This window comes from Daktulosphaira vitifoliae, unplaced genomic scaffold (assembly GCF_025091365.1).
Source record: "Daktulosphaira vitifoliae isolate Bord-2020 unplaced genomic scaffold, ASM2509136v1 Scaffold_4, whole genome shotgun sequence".
Lineage (NCBI taxonomy): Eukaryota > Metazoa > Arthropoda > Insecta > Hemiptera > Phylloxeridae > Daktulosphaira > Daktulosphaira vitifoliae.
In genome coordinates, this window is record NW_026099575.1 from 33,783,332 (window position 1) to 33,804,917 (window position 21,586).

Genomic DNA, 21,586 nt, shown 5'->3' on the forward strand with positions numbered 1-21,586 from the left:
TTCAATTTATTAATGACGGTTTTTTATTCATAGAAAAACATCTTAATTATATTCTGTTGACGACGACGACCCTCGAACAGAATTAATTGGCGAAGGGATGTACATAAATGTAATCCTTAAAAAAATTATCTCCGCGTGTAACCATTATCCTGACTTTGTGAATATATTTTGCCCTTATTACGACTGTTTAAATTTGTCGGTTTTGAAGTATTCATGATTTTTCTGTAGATGCTTCTTGCAATCTATATTTGTACCGATGCTGTCGAGATAAAAAATAATTTGAATTGTTCGGCTCATTAGATTGGTGTTCAGATAAAATTCAAGGAGATTGTTATTACGAGTCCAAGTCAAGTGCTCACTGAAGGGCCGTCTAATTGGTCAATAAACCACTTGGGCGCAGCCAACCGACAGCGATATCATCGGGGGTGTTTGGTCAAAGGGCTCTTTCATTAGTTTATATGGGCGCGGAGTGCACTCCAAAGTCATTCATTGCATCTGGTGGTGTGCGCGGTAACCATTTGAAACATAAAAAGTGTTCTGCACACATCATGTTGAAAAAGTATTCATTTTACATGCATAAAAACGCATTACTGACATTTTCCCAGTTGTATTGCTTTGGATCTGATATTTAATCTACTCGTTCTCGGTAAAGTTCCCAGTAGGTGTGCTGAGTATTTGCACTTGTAGTCCAATCTTTACGATACGATAATATTGACGTTCTCTTAAACGCAGTTCAACCACATAAATTATGTAAATACGAGATGATTTATCTCGCAAACCAACGAGATGGCCGCCTAGACTATTGACTGGATTTGAACTTTTTCCAAAGTCATTCGTCGCAATTGCATCATTCAGTTCATTTTTAATTTGGTTGACAACATTTCATTAGAGAGGTCTTCTGGAAATCATAATACAGTTTTAACATAGATAGAATAATGTAAATAAATTATTTGTTCAGCAATTATATCATTTAAAAAGTAATAATTGCAATGGATACGCTATTACTGGAATTATCATGTTAACATAATTACACGATAATAAAGTCGTAATTACCATATTTTTTACGTTGTGTGTTAGTTGAAGTATGTTGAGTATGAAATGTACTCGTTTAAAGTAGTTTTTGGATATTTTTTTATTAGTCTTATACGACGAAATCGAGTTTATCGCTGCATTTCAGTACGCATAGGTTTGAGTCTGAAAAATAAATAATAGTTATTTAATTAATCATAATAATAGTAATAGTAGTTTAATTTTTAGACACTTCTCTAATTGGACTTTTATTAATATGTGTGGCAAAAAAAAAATTTTAATCCAAATGGATAAACAAGTATAGCAAACATAATAATAAATGCATTACATTGATTATGTTTGTTATGAGTGATAGTTCATCGCGGTATTGGATCATTAGGCGAGTGACATAATTTCAGTAAACCTAAATGAATACACTTCTTATAATTATCATTTGCATATTGAGTCGATTATAACTGTTAAAATGTTGGTATTTTATCACTTTTCTGTGAAACGCTATACAGTTGAGTTTGTAATTTCTAATTCGACGGAGAAAACTTTTTGTTCAATTGTTTAAGTAACCGTTTGACGTCGAAATTGTTAGTTTTCCACAGAACACTTTTGTGTTACGGTTTTTCACATTTAAAATAAGTGTTGTGTTATTATTTGAAGGATATGTGAAGCAATTGTGCATAAAATCATACAAACGCGTGACACGTTGACGGCACGGTCCCTAAATAGTACTCTTTATATTACAACATAATTCAACGAGACGAGAATTTGGGCTTTTCGGGCGAACAAAAGTTCAAACACACATTTGCACACACACAAGGCAAAATGATTGTCAATTTAAAAGCTCAAACACACATCTCGTTTGCTACCCTCGTTCCGTCACATTTGTCGCGGTCTAACTTTTTGTTTGCCAGAAATAAAAAATTTTTTTTTTTTGATAACGCCAAACATTCGCGTGAAGAAGTATTGGAGGACACACGGGCACCGCAGCAGCCATCTGTTCCGATATTTTTCGGCAGTGACAGTTAATTTGGCCTGACTCGACAATAAAAGAGAGACTCGCACACGCCACGTCAGTTCCCCTGAGCGTTCATTATTCCAATAAAAGCGTACGTGTTTCAGACTCGATGTGTGTCGTTCTGTCTTTTCATATAAATTGACGCTTTTTGTCGGCGAACGAGGTAAACGAGGACGCGAGTGGAAAAATGTTTACACCTCCGGCCCCGGCAGGTCCCACTGAAGCGAAACAACACAATCTACTCGAGCGACGAAAAATAAACTCTAGCAATGGAAACTCGCATAAATAAATATAAATTGCAATTTTCGGAAAGAGGCAAAATTTAAAAAAGAATCTCATTAGTGAAATGCCAGCCTTAAGTTTCATATTCGTGAATAGTGTTCCTGTGAATGACAAACTACACCCGAGTTAATATGTACTAAGCAATTCCATTCGTTTCACATAGCCATTCGTCATCGTGTGCTTCAGCTATATTAGTTTAGAAATAGGATATTTACAGTTCCCATCTTGCGATAGGTTTTTTGTATCAATCATCTTTTCTATCCATAAGTTTATTAAAAACCCAACGACAGTACCGAATATTTTTTTATTATTAAATTTCTATAACACCCGGAAAGCAGTTTTATCGAAACATTTGCTCAGCCAATAGCATGTTTAATTCAATATCTGTCGTTGATTATCCAGGCTTGTTAATTTTCTGATAATCCACATTGTTAAAATGTTTAACTCGCCGATAAATCAGATAGATAATAATTCATTAGGTTTATTAATAAATAATGAGTAGTGGGAAGTAAAAGCGCACAAAGCTCACTTGTATGTAAATTTAGTTTGGTCTGATAAAAGTAATTTATGTTTAACTAGTCGGTTGAGTGTAGTAAGACTAGTCGGATAGGTCAGAGTTTTCTACAACTTTCAAAGCATATTTAAAGTTTTGAGAGTAGTGGAAGCATCTAATAAATTGTCAACATTCTTTATGTGTAAAGCCTTGTGCGGTTTAAAAAAAAAAACGTGCGCGTTACATTAAAATAACGTGTCGATATTCTCGTTGTTACGTAGTGATATAAGTGTATTGTAATGTTAGCGATTGAACTCAACGGTCCCCGGGGCTTCTGTTTGAAAGGATTAGAATATGCGGAAATGAATGTTTGTTATCGTCAATCACATTGTTATGTAGAAACGTATTAGTACAAAAGGGTTTGAACGTATTTGACGAAACGACACGTCGGGTACCTGAGAATGCGCACGGTGTGTGAAGGATGCGGATGTTGCTGCGTTGGGCAAGGTGTTGGATCTTTACATAATCAACGAAAAGGGTGTTGGAAATGCCGTTATTGAATACGATTATAATTTGTTGTTGGCATGTGACGCGTGTGATCGATTTTTCCATTCGTCCGTTCCGCCGGAAATACAATTAAGGCAATCGCACGACGTATTAACATTTTTCGTTTTTTCGACACCGTAAAAACGCAACTGAAATATCGAGTGTTTTTCGTTCTCAATTGAAACGCCGTTGGTTTTAATAAAATCATTAACGTATTAATAGAGCCCCTCCGACTGTCTACAGTCGGCGTGTCCAATGTCAATTAAATAACGTTCAATATCAATTTGCGCCCGTGTTGCCGCTGACCTTTGGCCCTGTTCCCGGAAGAGAAGAACCGGACGCCATAAATCTCGCGCTGTCCATTGTTACCGGTGGACCCGATGACCGTTTGCATTGTAGTGTCGGCAGGAGATACACGCGACCGACGGCGCTGACCCCGATCGATAAATACCCGACCGGTTGCCACCGTCCAATTACCAGAGACGCCTCTGGCGGACGCGTGCCCCTCGATTGCCGGACGCCCCAATCGATTGCTGCTGGACGATTTTCTGACCGAACCGGTCGATCGAGTCTCCGTGTCAGAGACGGTGTGTAGTTCAAGTCGTCCGGCGGCGACTACACAAACAGTTGTCCGTTCGATTGTGTACGACCGTCGTGTTTATTGTGCCGCCACATAAAGCACCGGCCGACTGTCTATGTAATACATTTCCGGAATAGACCGGAATCGGTTTTTAATCGTTGCAAGGGGTCGCGGTTATAATGTGCCATCGATTAAAAAAATATTAACCGAGTAAAATTCAACTGATTGTATACCATATTCGTTTTTAACATCTCTGTATTAATAATTTTGATTTTATTTCATTCGTGTATAGTTGACCAACTCAACACCGTGTGCCCTTTTATAATTTATTTATTTAAATACCCCGTACTGCGCAAAATTTCGAAAATTATCCCGAGGGTTGAATTTTTTAAAAGACACGCTACAACAATATTTATTACAGTGGAATAGCGCGACAAACAAATATTTTATTTTAGAAGACCGAAACATTTGTAACAAACATACGTACAAAATAAATATATGTACACAAATAACACAAATATAATCAAAAAGAAAACTGAGAAATGTATAAAAATTTGTTTCCATATTGTGTTGTCTGGCAGAACATCGAACCAATCAAATATTTCGCACATTTCGCCGTTCTTATTTTGCTTAGAGTCACTCCGTGAACTCAAAATTGTATTATCTTTCTTCGATTTGGCGATTTTAGAAACTGGCGGGGTTTTTTTACGATCAGACAGTTTTCTGACAGATTGTACCTCAGACGACATTAGCAGATAATTAATTTTTTTGTTTCTCTGGCGATTGATTTTTGCCTTGAGATCTTCGCAACTTGACTTACTTGCATCCTTTTGACATGAGCCTAGATGAGATTTATAATCAGACGAAGGAGGAGCCGCTGTACTTTGATTTGAAGTATCTCCTTCGTTATACGGATGCGAAACGTTATTCTGAGAAGTGTCACCCGACATTTCGATGCCTTGGGAAAACTTGGCTTGGTCAACGTCGTCCACATAAACATGTTGTAAGCCAAAAGGCGCACGTCTATTATGTTCATCTATAGCTCTTATTGCAAAATAATATTTCCGACCATACTCGTTTAAACCTATACGGCTTCTCATGGGTAAACCTAAATAGTCAAGACGGCCAAGCTTTTCCCACATAAAAACATGAGGGACACACTCAGTTTCTTTATACACATAGATTTCAAATGCATTTACCTTTGCATGTGACCGTTTCAGTTTTAAATCCCAAATTACGGTCGCAAATAGCCCGTCGCTTTGCACTATAATTTTAGGCGCTGGAGGAACTTTCTTCCACAGGGGCTTGTTGAAAAAAGGTGGCACAGATGGAAACGGCGGTGGGTAATTGAACTTTGTCGTTTTCAGATTAGTTCCGAGTTTCTTTTCCTTTTTGACTTGAGTAATATCTATTTCGTTTGAACTGCAACTGTTAGTTGATACAGACAAACTAATAGGAGAACATCTTATCGCCACAGAGCGCGGTAAGTATTCATATTGTGACGATTCTGCAGAATCTTTCTCGAATACCATTTTAATTTTATATTTAAAGGATTTAAGAAAAAATTCTCGAAGAAGTTAATGCTGTATAAAATATGAAAGCGCAAATATAACTAACTGTTATGTATTCATAGAAAATAAACATGCGTAACTATGTAAAATTAAAGTTGTTGGCTATACAATCATAAGCACAAATTCAAGAGGTCCTAGAGATTTTTAAACTCCTTAAAATTGTCATTTTCCTACATAGATTAAATAAAAAATATATGTCAAGTACAGAACAACACGTACAATATTTGTTTAATTTTAGGGAATCTATGAGAAATTTAGTGTAGTTTAAAGATCTCTAGCCCCTTCTAAATTTGCGCATATTATTTGTATAATAAATATAAATTATATAATCACAACCACATATTATACAGAAAAATTATTTTGTTAATAATTTTACAACGATTTTTAGTAAATTTAAAATAAAGATATTGTTTGATTAAAAAAACTTATAAATTATTGTTTAGAGTAAAAAATATACAAAACAATTTTAAAAAAATTCTAAGAACAAAATAACTATAATATAACCTATAGCGCAAAATGAATTGCCTAATTTTATAATAATGTATACAAAACATGTTTTATTAACTTTGATTTTTTTTTGATAAACTATCTAAAAATCATTTTGATAGCAAGTAGAATGAACATAATTTTTTATGAACAGGCGTGATAGACTAAAATTAATTAATACATTTGAGTAATATTTATTTTCATTAATTTGATTACTTAAAAATGTATTTTACAGTATTTAAAATACAATCGATATTAAAAAGGTATTTAAAGTCTTTTCACACTATTTGAACATGACAATCTTATAAATGAACTAATTTTTTTACTACATAAATACTTTTTATAATTTACTACAATTTAATACTTTACTAATATTTAATAGCTTAAAAAATAACAATGTTTTATATTCTATATGTTTTAAATTTGAATAGCTGATACACGGCATCGTTAAATTTAATGTTACAGTACTTTATATTCTATTTTTATGTCGTTATTACTTTTTAACACGAGAATAATATATTTTGTTTTCTTTTGAATTCAACTATATTTTACTACACGTGTGCAGCGTAAGTTTAATCGGTTAAAGATAAAAATGTAATAATAAAAAAAAAAATGAATGCATGAAGATCGTTTTACGATTGAAAGTAGAAGTCGACGACATAGCGGTTGCTTTTTCTGGAGAGGTTGGTAAAACCAATTTTCTAGAATTCATCCATACAAGAGCGTATGTGTTTGCGTTTACCTAGTGCAGGAAGCCGATTGGCGGGATTGCGGGGCCCAATGGGCTGAGGGGATGATATATGGGCGGCGGCGGACACCACCCGCCGATCGTTCGACAGGGTGGGTGGGGGTGTTTTACCCTTAACTCACGGTAAATAACAAATGCCCCCAAGGGTGGTTGGGCGCGGGTGTGCCGATAGCGTGTGTATGTGTTCTTTTGAAAACGTCCCTCCAGTCGTTTTATTGATTTATGTGTGTAGTGCATATGTATACGCACTAATATATACATATAGGTGTTCCTTGCCAGTCCACAGACGTGACCGACGCACGTGCGTGCATAAAGGTTTCTTCCAAGAGGGAAGCAAAGTACTTTTTCGGTTCCTATCTCCTCCAACCCACACACCCGGACATCATTAGTTTACACGCACAAAGTCCTTTAAAACGCAAGTTTATCTGGAAACTCAATGCCGCTATTTGTTCAGAAATAAAAAGTTTAAAAGAATCACAAGATGAAATTATTTAAACATTTTTTTTTTGTCACCATAAGTATTGTAATGTTTAAAAAATAAATATAAATATATGATTAGCATTTCTATCAACCATTTGAACGGAAATGATATATTTAGTACGATAATTTTCAAGTAAACGAATTCGCATAAAAATATTATATGTACTAAGTCTTAATATAAGATATTTATTTATAATATTTAATCGAAAACATAGCTTTAATTTTAAATGCATAAAAAGAATTTCGGAGTTTTGGTTTAATAGAGTTAAGTTGTAAGCATTAAAAAAATACACAACCTTGTTTTGAACATTAGTTAAAATTTGAAAACGGGACCTTAATGTGCTTTACATAAGATTTTGATTATATAGACATTATTTTATTTACGAAAAACAAATTTGTTTTGTACACAATTAAGTATTGATATAATAAACCGCATAGTGTCTAAGTAATACTTTGAATTTATAGTTGACAATTTAATTTTTATAATAAGTATAATGTTAACACAATGTCGAAATACACGAAAAAAAAAAAAAAAAATACTATAGTTTAATATTGTTATCGTAGTATAAACAAATATCTATAGTATTATTTTTACAATGTATGATAAACACATTAAATAAATTAACAATCGCATAACAGCGTTAATTTCTTGCCAAAATTAATTATTATCAATAATGTGACTTTAAAAAAAATCTATTAATGTAATGTATGAAAATATTTCTATTGAATTTAAAACTCGAAAATGAGAGAACAATCTTGACAACGTCTTATATAACAACTACATACCATTTAATTTATGATAATATTCACTAAAGCATGAACATGTTTTTATAATATTTACCATTGTTAGTTATTAACTAAATTTTTTTGAAGTTTGAAAAAAATCAGAAAAGAATATTATTATGTTAAACGAAAAATATTTTTTTACATAACTAATTTTTATCCAGAAAATCTTTATTAAATATAAAATAAATTTTCAAATTATTGAAAAGTAAATTAAAATTAATTCTTGTAAAAGTACTTAGAATATAATTTTGATAACATAATTGTTATACATTTTACGACTGATAACATTTTGCGAAAAATTTTTTGATTTATATAACAAGTAATATGCAACGATTAATTAAATTAATTTTGTCAACCTTTTATTATTTACTTATTTGAAAAAAAAAAAATTTAATTGTACAAAGAAAACTTTTAAAAAATTGAACTGTTTTTTAGTACAAAGGCAAAAAATAGTACACTATATTTTATGAAATGTTAGTTTTATATTAAAATATTCCATAAAAGAGTATTTATTATTTCATACTCTAAAATTAAATTTCTAAGTATATAAAATTCTTTTATTATTATACTTTACAAATACTAAAAATATTTGTAACAGACCAAATAAAAACAAAAATTTAATTTCTAGATAAAAAAATGTGTTCTGATTAAATTAACACCAAATAAATAATGAAGATTAAACAATTAAAAAATTGTTAATAATTTAAATTAAAATACATTTTGTCTGAACATTTTGGAAATGTTTATTTTTCTTCCAGAAACTTTAATTATCACATAAAAAATGCGTAAAATCAAATTTGTAAGTTTATTAATTTTCAAAAGCAAAGAGTTAATAATTATTAGTTCTTAATTCGCAAGTATGAAAAATATTTACTAATATAGATCTATATTCATGTATAATCAAATAATCTGATTTGCATATTAAGTTTTATGAGAATAATAAATTTTAATAATGTTGTAAGTATTAGTATTTATTTTACTCATTAATACTGCAATACGATATATCATTGAAATGAACAGCTATTATTTCACTCAACTTGAATACCGCGGCCTGTTGGTCTAGGGGTATGATTCTCGCTTTGGGTGCGAGAGGTCCCGGGTTCAAATCCCGGACAGGCCCAAATTTTTATTAATTTTGTCTTTGCTTGTTTATGAACTGAATTATTTTTTGAGTGACTTTGAATAATTTAAATAATTCAAGTAATGCACATGTTACATAAGATTTATAAAACATAATTTTGTCATTTAAACGTATTATATGTTTTATTAAACAACTGTAATGTACTTAATTATGATTGTTTGCATAAGTCTATATATAGCGAGCCAGTTCTAACTGAAAACTCTTACAACTTTTGATATACTTTGTCATAATTTTTTTTAAAATAATTTATGTATTTAATGAAATGTTATTTAATTTTGTAGAAATGGTTCATCAAAATTTTAATAAATTATCTCGGTGGAATTAAATTTTTTTAGGTCAAAACTAAATCAAATTATTAAATGATTAGTTGACCTCAAAACGAATTAAATTATCAGGAAAATTAAAACTTTGAGATTTATTTAAAATAAATGTATAAACTAAGGTTGAATTCCGATAAATGCACAAGTTACATTTAAATATACAAACTATGATTATTAAGCTATGTATTAAACATATTGTAATTTCATTGTAAAATAAAACTGAAAAAAATAAAATATCACATTTAATTTTGTAATTATTCAAATATTCATTACTTTTAAATCTTTGCATAATTGACTTTGATAATATTAATATTTGATATCATTGGTAAACGTAATAATAAAATTTATCAGCCAAGAGAGAAAGTATTATTGGTAATTTAGGTGTATTTTGAGTCTTGCCATTAAAATTTTGTTAAACAAAAAGTTCTCCCCTTTAAATATGCTTCTAGATAGTACTAAGAACAAAAATTGGACCTCAGTTAAAACTCGAGAGTAACGCAGGTGTTATTGGCAATTAAATTTTCGGTTCGAAAACTCTGTAATTTCAATCACAATAACAACGGAAATTAGATAAACATCGAGATTATGTATTATTTTGTAGAGAGTGCTCTTCTTACACCCTCTTTTGGAATTGGTCCGTAAAACTACGCAATATAATCCCTCGTTAATCCGAAGTGGCAAAAAGGTGTTTCTCTGTCTCTCTTCCTATACCATTATTACCAAGTATCTACACAATAGCGCACTGGTGATTTATTTCGCTGCGCGTCCCCTAAATTCTTGTTTTATCTGCTTGCAGACCACAAACATCCTCATCAAATTTTCATCTATAACCCTCTGTACATCGACAACAAAGTCAACGACACTATCGGCTTTTCAACAAAAAAAAAAAAAAACATTTTCTGATGTCACGATAAAATAACAATACCATATAAACGTGCAATTTCAGTAATAATCTACCAACCTTAATTACCGTTGACGTCAAACATGGGATTGATAAATTATGTGTATTTTTTGGAATAACGAAAGAGAAAGTGGCTACATCAAAAATAAATATTAGTTAATTGTGAAATAATTATGTATGAGTAGTTGGTTTAATCCAATTGTAAAATTGGATGAAAAGACCATATTTTTGAGCCTTAAATATTTTTAATATCAGTTTTTTTCTGTAAATTACACTTAAAACACTTACATTGCTTAATCGATATATCAATTACTTTTTTATTGAATATACATTTAAGAATTGATTTTTCCATCTTAAATTGAAATAAAATTCTCTTCATCAAGTAAGTTACAGTTCATAAGATGTAAACCATTTTTTGAATAAAAGATGGATGACAGTACATAAATACGCTTAATTTGGTGTTTATTGTAAACAATGTTTTTCAGACTTTGGTTGAATGACTAAGACAGGAATAATATTTCTACATTTGACTATTATAAAATATAGTAGAAACGAGATAGACGAGAACTAGAGGCAGCTGATGCGCAATGATTGTCATGTGCCATTGTACGAAATAGCTAACCGTGGGACGTAATTGAGCTTTCGGAATTCTATCGGTAGCGCAGCTGGTCGTTTTTGATAAGATAAAACCATCTGCAACTTAGTACCGGAAATACTTGTCAAAGTCAAAGCCGCACATGAATAATTCACCTTCTTGAAAAACTATTGTTTTCGCCAAAGTACACTTTTGAAGTAATTTGTCACATTTTGGAAACCCAAGACTTTTTATAACATCAAATATTTCAAGTTTATAATTATTAATCGAGCTTTGCTAATAAATAATTTTCAATTCAAAGTACGGAAAACTTCTACAAATGATAAATTGCAATTTTCAAATATACAAAATAGAGCTTATATTATTCTGACACTTTATTGTAAACAGTTAATACAAAAGTAGTTCTCTCAGGAATAATCAATAAATTAAATTACACGGCGACTATACTGTAGGTAGTATAGGGCGAATCGCCGGAAGTCCAAGTCGGAAGTCGCTGGCTGCCGGTAACAGAGGTGATTATAAATGGGGGAAGCGACTGGGAATAAACACATAGGACCGGATACGGTGTTTGACTTGGATAGCAGCCAAAAGCGATACGGAAGAATGTCGCTTGCAGGAGATGTTGGTAGTGTTATCGGGAAAAGCTGAGGGGGAATTCATCTCTCTCCTTCGCTATACCACATACACACATAGAAGAAAAGGAGGGGTGAGAGTATTTCTCATCGGTCGAATACTATCGTGAGGCCTTTGCCTTGGTTACCATGGATACCGTGGCGAACGACAGCCGGACCCTCTACCGGAACCGAAGCCATCGGAAAGTTCAATTCTGTGTATATACGTATAGGAATATAATATATATATATATGTAACCGCAACGAACACATATGCATATCACCCCTAAGCTTCTGTACATACAAAACTACTACTACCACTGCCGCACCCCACACAACTACCGGCCATACGTAAAATGCGCGAGTGGCGGAGAGGAAACACTTCTAGAGCACGAAGAAATTCAATTTTCAAACCACTATAACGCATGAATAATTCAAGAAAATAATAATGCGCTCGCCAAAATGTTGAGTTATTGTTTCAGAGAACTTATCAACTACCGTCATTTATAGTATTGACGCGAGAAAGTAGCTGACAGCGGCTGCTGAAACTTAAATTACGTACATTGTATTACCTTTCACATAAAGCTAGTGAAAAAAATAATCGTACACGTTGTTTAGATATAATTTGCGGACTACGGGATCATCAGAATGAAGACGGAAAGACATTTTCAACAGTATTTTTTAATTTACAAGGATAATTTTAAGCACGTTATGTTTTCACAAAATTGCGCGATTATTGCATAAACTGTTTTGCTTAATATTTATGTGCTTTGAATACTCAAGTTTTGTAATAATTTTCAAGGAATTTACAAAATTATTATAAAAAAGTTAGTCATATATATGTATTCAATAAATAATGGTATTCTTCTACAAGAGAAAAACTTTAAAGATTTTTAACATAGCAGAGTACAACTATCGGATGTAAAAACATTGTAACAGTTTTTTAAGACACTAACGTACTGTGACGGATATCCTTTGCATGAATAATGCACAGGAAACCAAAAAATAAAAATGTTCAAATACACCGTTATTTGGTTATTTCATAAAATTTGAGCCGGTATTGTACTGCTGCCGTCGATCCCTTGGACCCGCAGACAGTCACGAAAGGGTTTCAATATTTATTTCCCTTTATTATTTATTAACATTCTATCTAAGGAATCGATTTATGGACCGTTGCAGCATACACACCTTTTATTATTTAAAAAAAAGCAGACAACCGTCGATGTTATTATATACATAATATACGCATATAAATGAAAGGGTTCAGGGTATAAAAAACCTGTCTTCCTTGAGAAGAAAAAACATGCCACTGTCACACATCCTGCGAAAGGGTTACATAAACTATATACACATCGCGAGACTATCGAGGGAGAAAAAAATGCATGCATCACACACACACACGACCCCAGGAGTATGTTAATATAAACTACCTAAAAAGGGATGGTTGCAATTTGAATAGAATGTATTTTGAAAATTAAGGGTTGTATACGATAACTAGGTTATTATTGTACTTTTTTTTTGCAGTGAATGGAAATCGGATACAACGGTGCCAGGGTAGGCCTCATTTTTTATGTGTCGACCCTGATTTTTTTTTTTTTTGTATGCAAAAATCTAAGTGTGAAAAAGATCAACGGGATCCAAACATACAAGGCCATCGTTAGACCGGAAATATTTTGAAACTACGGGTGAATTTTGTTTTTTTGTTGTTGTCTCTTGCCCTTTTTTTTTAGTTCTCCGTTTGTGTATCTCATTATTTGTATTTTTTTATTATTATATTTTTCGTCCCTACGGGATGTTTTATTTTTATAGAGCCGCTCGTTAGGTGACAAACCCTTTAGCCAATAAGTATTCAAAATTTGTGCATAATAAAAAGACCGCGTAACGAGACATCACAATACGGTTTATGGTTGCAAAAATGAAGTCAACTGATACAACGACAAGATTTTTTTCACATTTGAAATCTACAGACCTTTACCTTTAAAAAATAAGCGTAATCCACTCTATTATTTTTGATAAATGACGAAAGTTTTAAGTAAGTTTACTATGAAATGGCTGAAGATAAATTCAAGATGACAACATAAGTTTTCGTAAAGAGTTATGTGAATGTTCTATGGGCATAACAGGAAGTAAACGTTATTTAAAATGAGCGACGTGGTTAAGCAAGCAGAAGATTGAAATTATGAGCGCCAGAGCCTGCAGGTGTGTAACTAAAAAAGATTTGCGAAAGCAAGTAAATAAGTTGGGTTATGAAAAAATATTTATCGAAGATTTCCTTTTTTTAAGTGAGATCGCAGAAATAATAAATTACCGCGAGCACATGATCTGCGTTGTTGCTGTTGTACACATAGTAGTGGTAGGTCGTGAGGCGAACTTGAAATAATCGCTCAGAGTGAGAAAGGGACAAAAAAAATAATAATAAAAAGGCGGGAAAAGTTTTTCTCTCATTCATAAAACTAAATTGCTAGTTAAAATTCCGTTTCGTACGCAAGAAAGACGGTCGGGAGCGATGGGTGCGCTGTCGTAACAGGCCTGTGTTGTTAAGTTTTTGTGAATGAAAAATCGAGAAAACATTGAATCATCTTTCACTGTCGTCAAGTAATTAAATTCAAAAATCTCAGTACGAGGGTAAAACGAATCATATTCACCCGCTGAGTTTTTGTCAATGTTATTGTTTATAAACGTTAATACTGTACATTTTTATCATAACTCACACTTAGTTTAGTGACATTTGAACTTTATAGCGGTAAACAAATTTTTATTTATAAATATAAGAAATATTTTTAATAATTAATATTCTAATTTTTTAATTCGTATCAGATCCTCCAGGATAATTCTTGAATAAAACATTCTTGACACAAAATCGTTGACATTATAATTATTTTGTAGTCAACCCAATCTCCGTTTTTTAAAGAAAATTTAAACAATTACAGCAATAGCTGTCCTTTTTTAATCTGATAATTGAGTTCTTTTATTGACTGATTTATTTTCAACGGTATATGCATGCGACCATACACATTTTTTGTACAATAAAATAAGGTTGATTTAAAAAAATGTTTAGCCGCTGCATTTCTCAGCAGCATGCGATACGTTTATTGACATTTCCGACATATGTCATTAACAAACTTTTACAACGAATGTCTGCTTGTTTTGAATAGAAAACATAATAGTTTTTTTTTATAAAAGTCAATTTATATTTTAAAATAAGTCACGTATTACTACTACCACCTAATGGGCTTTGTGCATGCAGCCCATTGTCTTAACCTCAGGGGTTCGTCACTTTTTACTTTATCACACGTTGTAATATGAGTCAGGACTACCAGTTGAGCATTTCCTTAGCATTTAATTACTTATAAAGTAGACGAGTCAGCGTGAAACAAAAGAGTATGCCCCAATTTCTGATGTTATAACAACGTTGGTGGTGTTAAAACATGGCGTATGCATACAATGCACGTTAAAATACCGAAAATTCATTCTAGAATTCCTAAGATCCTATTATGCGTAAACATCATGTGAAAATTAAAGCGTGGAAATGCTCATTAAAAACAAGCTAGTTTTAAACCAATTCAGAATATCTCAACGAATTACACTTTAAAAAAATGTCGTTGTTAAAGAAGAAGAAAACATCAAGTAAAAAATAATTAAAATTAGTTAAATTTAAATTAAAAACATACTGGAAATAGTGCATAAAAGAGCTATTAAATTTTTTGGGACAATATCAATCCCAGACTAATATATTAATAATCTAATATGTGTTACATATTTCATAATAGGAAATTCTGAAGAGTGTTGTTACACTTTAATTTGCAATAACGTAAATATATTTTATGTTGGATATAATAAAGTGTATTTTTTTTATGCGTTTACGGCCATCGACAGAATATTTTGCTATACATTCAAAAGTAACATCGATTCTTCCCCCATGTTCTTATCTCGTGACTCATGCAGCAGTTCTATTAAAAAAAGTACGTGTGTGCAATTTCTCTCTTTTCTTTATATGTTCCAATCGAAATGTGTCCGAAGCACCGTCGTATCATCACAACCGTACCCCCCAAAGAGAAATAAAATACGGCCATAAAAACTGCTCGCTCCATAAACCGCCCCCGTTGTAGACGCCACCCCGAGTTCATCGGTGTATAGTGCAAGTTATTACAGTCTAGATATATACGAGCTTCAAGACCGGGGAGACGGGTCATTGGTTGAAAAGAAAAAGTCCAAGAAGAAAGGGTCCTTTTTAAAAAAGGGACCGTTCTACACATACAGTTAAAGTATAGAGGCCATTATAAACGGCTTTGGCTCTTATCGCTACGACGAGGACGGGTGGATGGTTTAGGTTTTTCCTTTCCATCCCCGAACCCGGTGTACCATTACAGTACATACATTTTCTGTATATATATATCGACGTTTTCTCGGCGAAATCCCTTTAAGGATATTAAAACTACCCGGTAGAATTCTCTCAGCACATTGTGTCACCCACTGCAGCCATCATCTAGGCTCAGCGGAACGCCTCACCGCCTAAGGGTTTTCCTTATTTATAATGCGTTTTTATCTTGTGTATACGAACCATCTACATATTATTTGTATAAAATGTATGTGATGGCGTGTGTGAACCGCGGAGAGAAAATGCGTAGCGCCGAAGGCTTTTTTATTTTGTTTTTTTTTAAGTGTTTCACTCCCGTTGAGCGTCAATAAATATTGACACTCTTTGCGTTCAATAGATCGAGGCGGTTTTACTTAACATAATAATTTTCCTTTATCCCGACACAATCCATTCCATTTTTGTTTATCTGACAATGTATTTTTATTTAAAAACATAGTTTGTTTTATTAACTTTCTGGATAATATTTTGTCAACAAAATCATCAATAGAAAACGTATGTGGTAGTACACTATACATTAATGGTACTGTAATTTTCATGGACTTTAATTATTAAACAGATTCATTATTTACTATGACGTTTTATTCTTCAATCTCGATTTGTTTTTAGCCGTTCGTTGGCTACATATAATCTGAAAAACAAATTCAGCATAAGCCCTAAGATATTAAAATTGCATTTTACACAACGATTATTATTATAATGGAACTGACGAGAACTGCATAACCTTAAATACGATTCAAAGGTATTTGAATAAGAACGCGGTTGAATGATCTGTAAAACTTATACTAAAGGCATAAAGCGATAACTAAAACAATGTCGCGATAAGATAATTTAGTTTTATTAAAAAAATAGCAAACAGCTGCCGGATAAAATAAATCCAATAGGTATTAAGTATTTTTATTGAACTTAGTGAACTCCGGTATTATAACTAAGCTGAATTTTATCGCCATATATTGGTGTTGAGCTTAAAATACTTTATGCTGGTGATTTATTTTTAAGTCCATCATGAAAAAGAAGACGCTATAAATTTAATATTTAATTTGTTAGGTTAAAAAGTGAGGAGAATTAGAAAAAAGAAGTAGTATTATTATAAAAAAAAAAAAACAATTTTCACTAAAAATTAGATCCAGTGAGCAGTAGTTTGGCGAGTTAAATAAATTTCATGGTTTGCTTAAAAATGTGCGCGTTAATAAGTATACGCTTATTTAATTTTACAAAATAATGAGTTTGTAATAAATTGTTGAGAAGTAGCCGTTTTACATGCACACGAGTACAATATCAGTTCGTTTGCTTTTAGGTTAATACAACGTCGACCAATAAGCTACGGCGTGTGTATTGCTATTCCCATGTGCGAAGGTACACTCAATAAGCTTTTGTATAGTTAATCGAATCCATTAACTAGAATTGAGCTTAACTCTTGAAATAGCAGAGTGTGCGTTTGCACAAGTTGACGCTTTAATAATATATGCGTATACACTTTATATTTGTGTATTGACCTTTTATGAAAGGGCGAACCGAACGCGAGTAGAGCAAAGCAAACCTTTTGTTTTACTCGAGTTCGCTGTGCACGATCCTTTCTCTGTGCTCCTCACCTCCGTCCCTCTTCGTATCCTTAATTAGCTGACGGTTGCTGGACCTTTTCTCTTCTGTCCCTTTGTGACCTCGACCAATGGCAGTCGCTCTCCTTTGTTTCTCATATACGGCCGCCCGGCTCAAACCTTTGTGTTACCCGCTCGTCTGACTTGCGATACGAAGCCGTATACATTGTTTCTAATAAACTGGTAGCGGCCGAATTTATAATTTGTTTTGTTTCATACGCATCGTTCGACTGCAGTTGGCTGATGTTATTAATTGAATTCAACGAACAGCAATAATTATTCAACGGTTTTTTAATATGAACAAACATATAAAATGAAATAAACATACACTTTAACGAGATCGGTTTCTTGATTGCGTTGACATTTAAACAATACGGACATCCTCAATTATAACTATGATGTGATCTCAACGCAATTAAAACAATTAGCGACACTGGAAAAAGTTAGAAGAACCTAATTTTTTTATGATTTTATCTGTGAAATCTTAAGGATGGAATTTCCTCGAAGAAATAACAAATTAGACTAAAAGAAATATTTAACAAAATTCTTCAATCGTTACGGTAGAAAAAAGGCTGGAAATACCGAAAGTAATGATGATTGGTCACAGAACACTGAAAGAAAGTGAACGTATTTTACTTTCTTTTAGAGTTCCATTTTTGGCACCTTTCTATTCGTCGTAGTTTGCAAATACATCAAATTGTTTAATATAATACATAGCAGCATTGTGCGTTAGAGCTGTGTGTTGAATGTTTTCACATAAAATCATAATAGTAATATTATATTTTATAATATGTTCTTTGAACCCTTCTCGGCTTTCGCATTGTCCCGAGAGTGACATCCTTAATATTAAGGGTAACCCCTTCGTTTCCATCATAATTAATCGCTGGCGGATTCCTCTCTGGTGTATAGGCACATACATTATCTAAGCTCTTATGCGCATATACTTACAGAAAACGGTAATTGTTTTTATCCTCTATACATGTGTTCCACAACTGGAGTTTTAACGGGCTCCCGTACACTATTATAGCGGTCGTTTTTAACACGATATAATGCGATTTTAAATGCACCGAAATTCCATCACGTTTCCGTATAATATTTTAATTAATTTACGTCACACTCGTTCCCGGTCTGTGATGTGGCTTTTACGATCTACCCGGCAATTCCTTCCTAATTAATGGTCGCAGAACGGATAAAACCGATACGGTATTACCACGTGCCATTATGATACATCATTTCAATCATTCATTAAACGATAGCGTATTTCAGAAGACTTTTGAAGAATAAAACAACTGTAAATAATGCTTCAAAAGTCCATTGAAATTTCATGTTTATTAAATATCCGCAACTTCACTGACCATGTATAATGTATAGAAAATATGAGAAAAGAGAAAAGTTTCGAGTTTAAGAGGCGTCGAAAGGGAAATATATTAGAATAGGCTTAAGTGCGGTGAAATAAATTCAACACCGCAAAAATAATTTCATAAACTGTACTGAACTTTTGCGGGTGGATTCCAGACGATAAATTATACGCCAAGTGTGGCGGCGACGGTGCAACAAGTTAGACGAGGAAATAAGTAAAAAAGTGAGAAGAAAGAGTGAAAAAAAGTAAAATTATGTCATCATCAGACGAAGACGGGCGCGGCAGCGGCTGCTAAATAACAACAACTACGTGTTGAGCCTCTTAGAAAAAGTGTGGCCGCTCGATTGTCATAATTATACGGCTGACGTGAAGACTGCACGGAAATGGAGTTGAAATAGTACTCGAGACTGTTAATTTGAACAGTTTGAAATCAAAAAGCGTTTGCATCAACAACAACGTCGTCTTCCATGCAAATTGCTCGGCGGGGTCGCCGTTGAGTGTTTAGAAAATAATAATGTTCGTATTAGTGCTATAGTATTAGTGCAATAGTGCTAGTCGCCGACTATTGCAATTATTCAGCTGAACTGCGTTAGAATTACAGGATTCACAATATTAGTGCTGCAGTGGGTTTTTCGACAATACTTTTTAGCGGATCAATTTCTCAATACTCTGTTCGCCGAGTGACCCCAGGCGAATTTGTGTGTGTGCGTAAAAGCAGTAGCGGTGGAAAATAAAATGGCGGGCCACCATCCCCCGCGGTCAAAATTGTGCAGTAGTGGCGCGGCCGTCGCCATGGTCACCACCCTCGCTTGTTCGCTCTCTCGACCCCATATAATATATGTATATACACATACATTCAGCGAATGTCCGGGCCGTTTGTATGTGTTTAGAAGGCGAAGGTCGATGGTAAGCAGAATAGATGCGGGGGTGGTGGTTTTTCGAAAAACGCCATGCACGCGCGTTCAACCCTCTTTGTTGCTAACAACACACACTACCATCACAAAAAGCTGTCCCAAACGTACATACATATGAAAATGCCGGGAAATCGATTGGAATAAAATATAACGCACGTTCACAAAAACGTGCAAAATGAAACTACGGGAATGTATGGCAAACAAACTGAGATGACACTTAAGAAATCTTGACAATTTTCAAATGGTGGAAATTAATAATACAGTTCCCATATGAAAAACCTAAAAATAGGTACGCTGAGATCTCGTTAGAAACGTCGTATTTTTTTTATATAAAAAATATAAACCAAATTAACGATCAGCGATTTTATGTTATTTTTATAGGATTGTTAAAAATTATAATAAATATCGTTGAAGTCATAAGACATACAATGTCAGCCGAGTTTTAGATTGTTTTCACTGTATGCTTACTAATGTTATTTGAGTAATTGTCTTAAATTATGAAAACATTAATAATTATCAAATTAAAACATTACTAAATAATTGAAAAATTAATATAGGCATACAATTCTCATACTTATAAGTTTCTTATGACACATTTATGGAAAAATTAAAACGAAAATTATCGTATTATTTGGTTTTAAAATCGTGTTGCTTTTAAAGATGACCTTTGATAAGTGTATATTTTTGAAAATTATAAAGTACATGCCTCATCAGTTATTTAGCTAAAAAACTAAACAACTAAGTTTAAAAATCAGAAAAATTGTCTTACATTTTTTAAAATCCGCTGCTTTTAATATTTTTTTTTTAAATTAATTTTAGATGAAGACAAAATCCTTACAGAAACCAAATAAATATTAATTTTTAGATCTGATATGAACTATTAAGTAGACAGTTTAAGGTGAAATGTAGTTTAACAACTATCAAGTTTTATATGAAGCATTAAAAACAAACTTAAGTGTTTAATAGAGTTTAAATTTTGTAAAGAATAATTTGTCAAATTAAATCGGCCCAAAGTCTATAGACCAATCGAAGAAGATTTCCCCCTGCTGGTCGAAGTCAGTTCATCTTCGTTTATATGTATTGCAAGTAACACCGTTGACATTGAAGCTGCACAGCAGTCATGGAAATCCGCTGCAGCAGAGACTTGTTACGGTGTTCCCTTAGCAGACAATATGTACGTCTGTGGTCGGCGCGCACCGTTTCCACGGTATTTTATTACGGTAAGTTGCAAATGACAACAGCCGACAATGAATAGACGATGAAAATTTGTACCCTCCGAGTGTTTTATGATCCATCCGTTTCTTCCGGTGTGGTGACTAAACGATTTACATCACCTACGTGTCCTCACTCGTGTCACTAACGTCGTGGAGGGTCGTCTATCCATTCGGCTGGTCATCATTAATTTTGAACATTGCTAATAGCGATATTATAAAATTGCGTGCCGCATCGTGTTAGACGAGGAGCAATAAATTTTCCATCCCCCCTCCCCCCCATTCACGTCGGCGTGGTCAATGGTCCAGTGTAAAAGCCGAGACCCCTTGACCCTTGGCCACCGTCGGTCGACCCTTTTCATTTGGCCGAACGTGTGCGGCGCAAAACACAACGCCCTCCCGGTCGCCGGGGTCATCAGTTGCTCGTGCCCGTTTAAAAAACACAGAGGACCAACGGTCATTAATAACAATCATTTCCTTATGCAGACAACAACGCGACAACAGCCGAATTATTTACGAAACATTAGGTCGACACACTAAAATATTTATC

The 21,586-nt window shown here is 33.3% G+C and overlaps 1 non-coding gene across 1 annotated transcript; it reads left to right on the forward strand.

Annotated features, from left to right (window-relative positions):
- Positions 1-9,058: 9,058 nt before the first annotated feature.
- On the forward strand, positions 9,059-9,130 carry Trnap-ugg (transfer RNA proline (anticodon UGG)). The gene has a single exon. It is a non-coding gene; the product is annotated as a tRNA-Pro (tRNA).
- Positions 9,131-21,586: the final 12,456 nt, after the last annotated feature.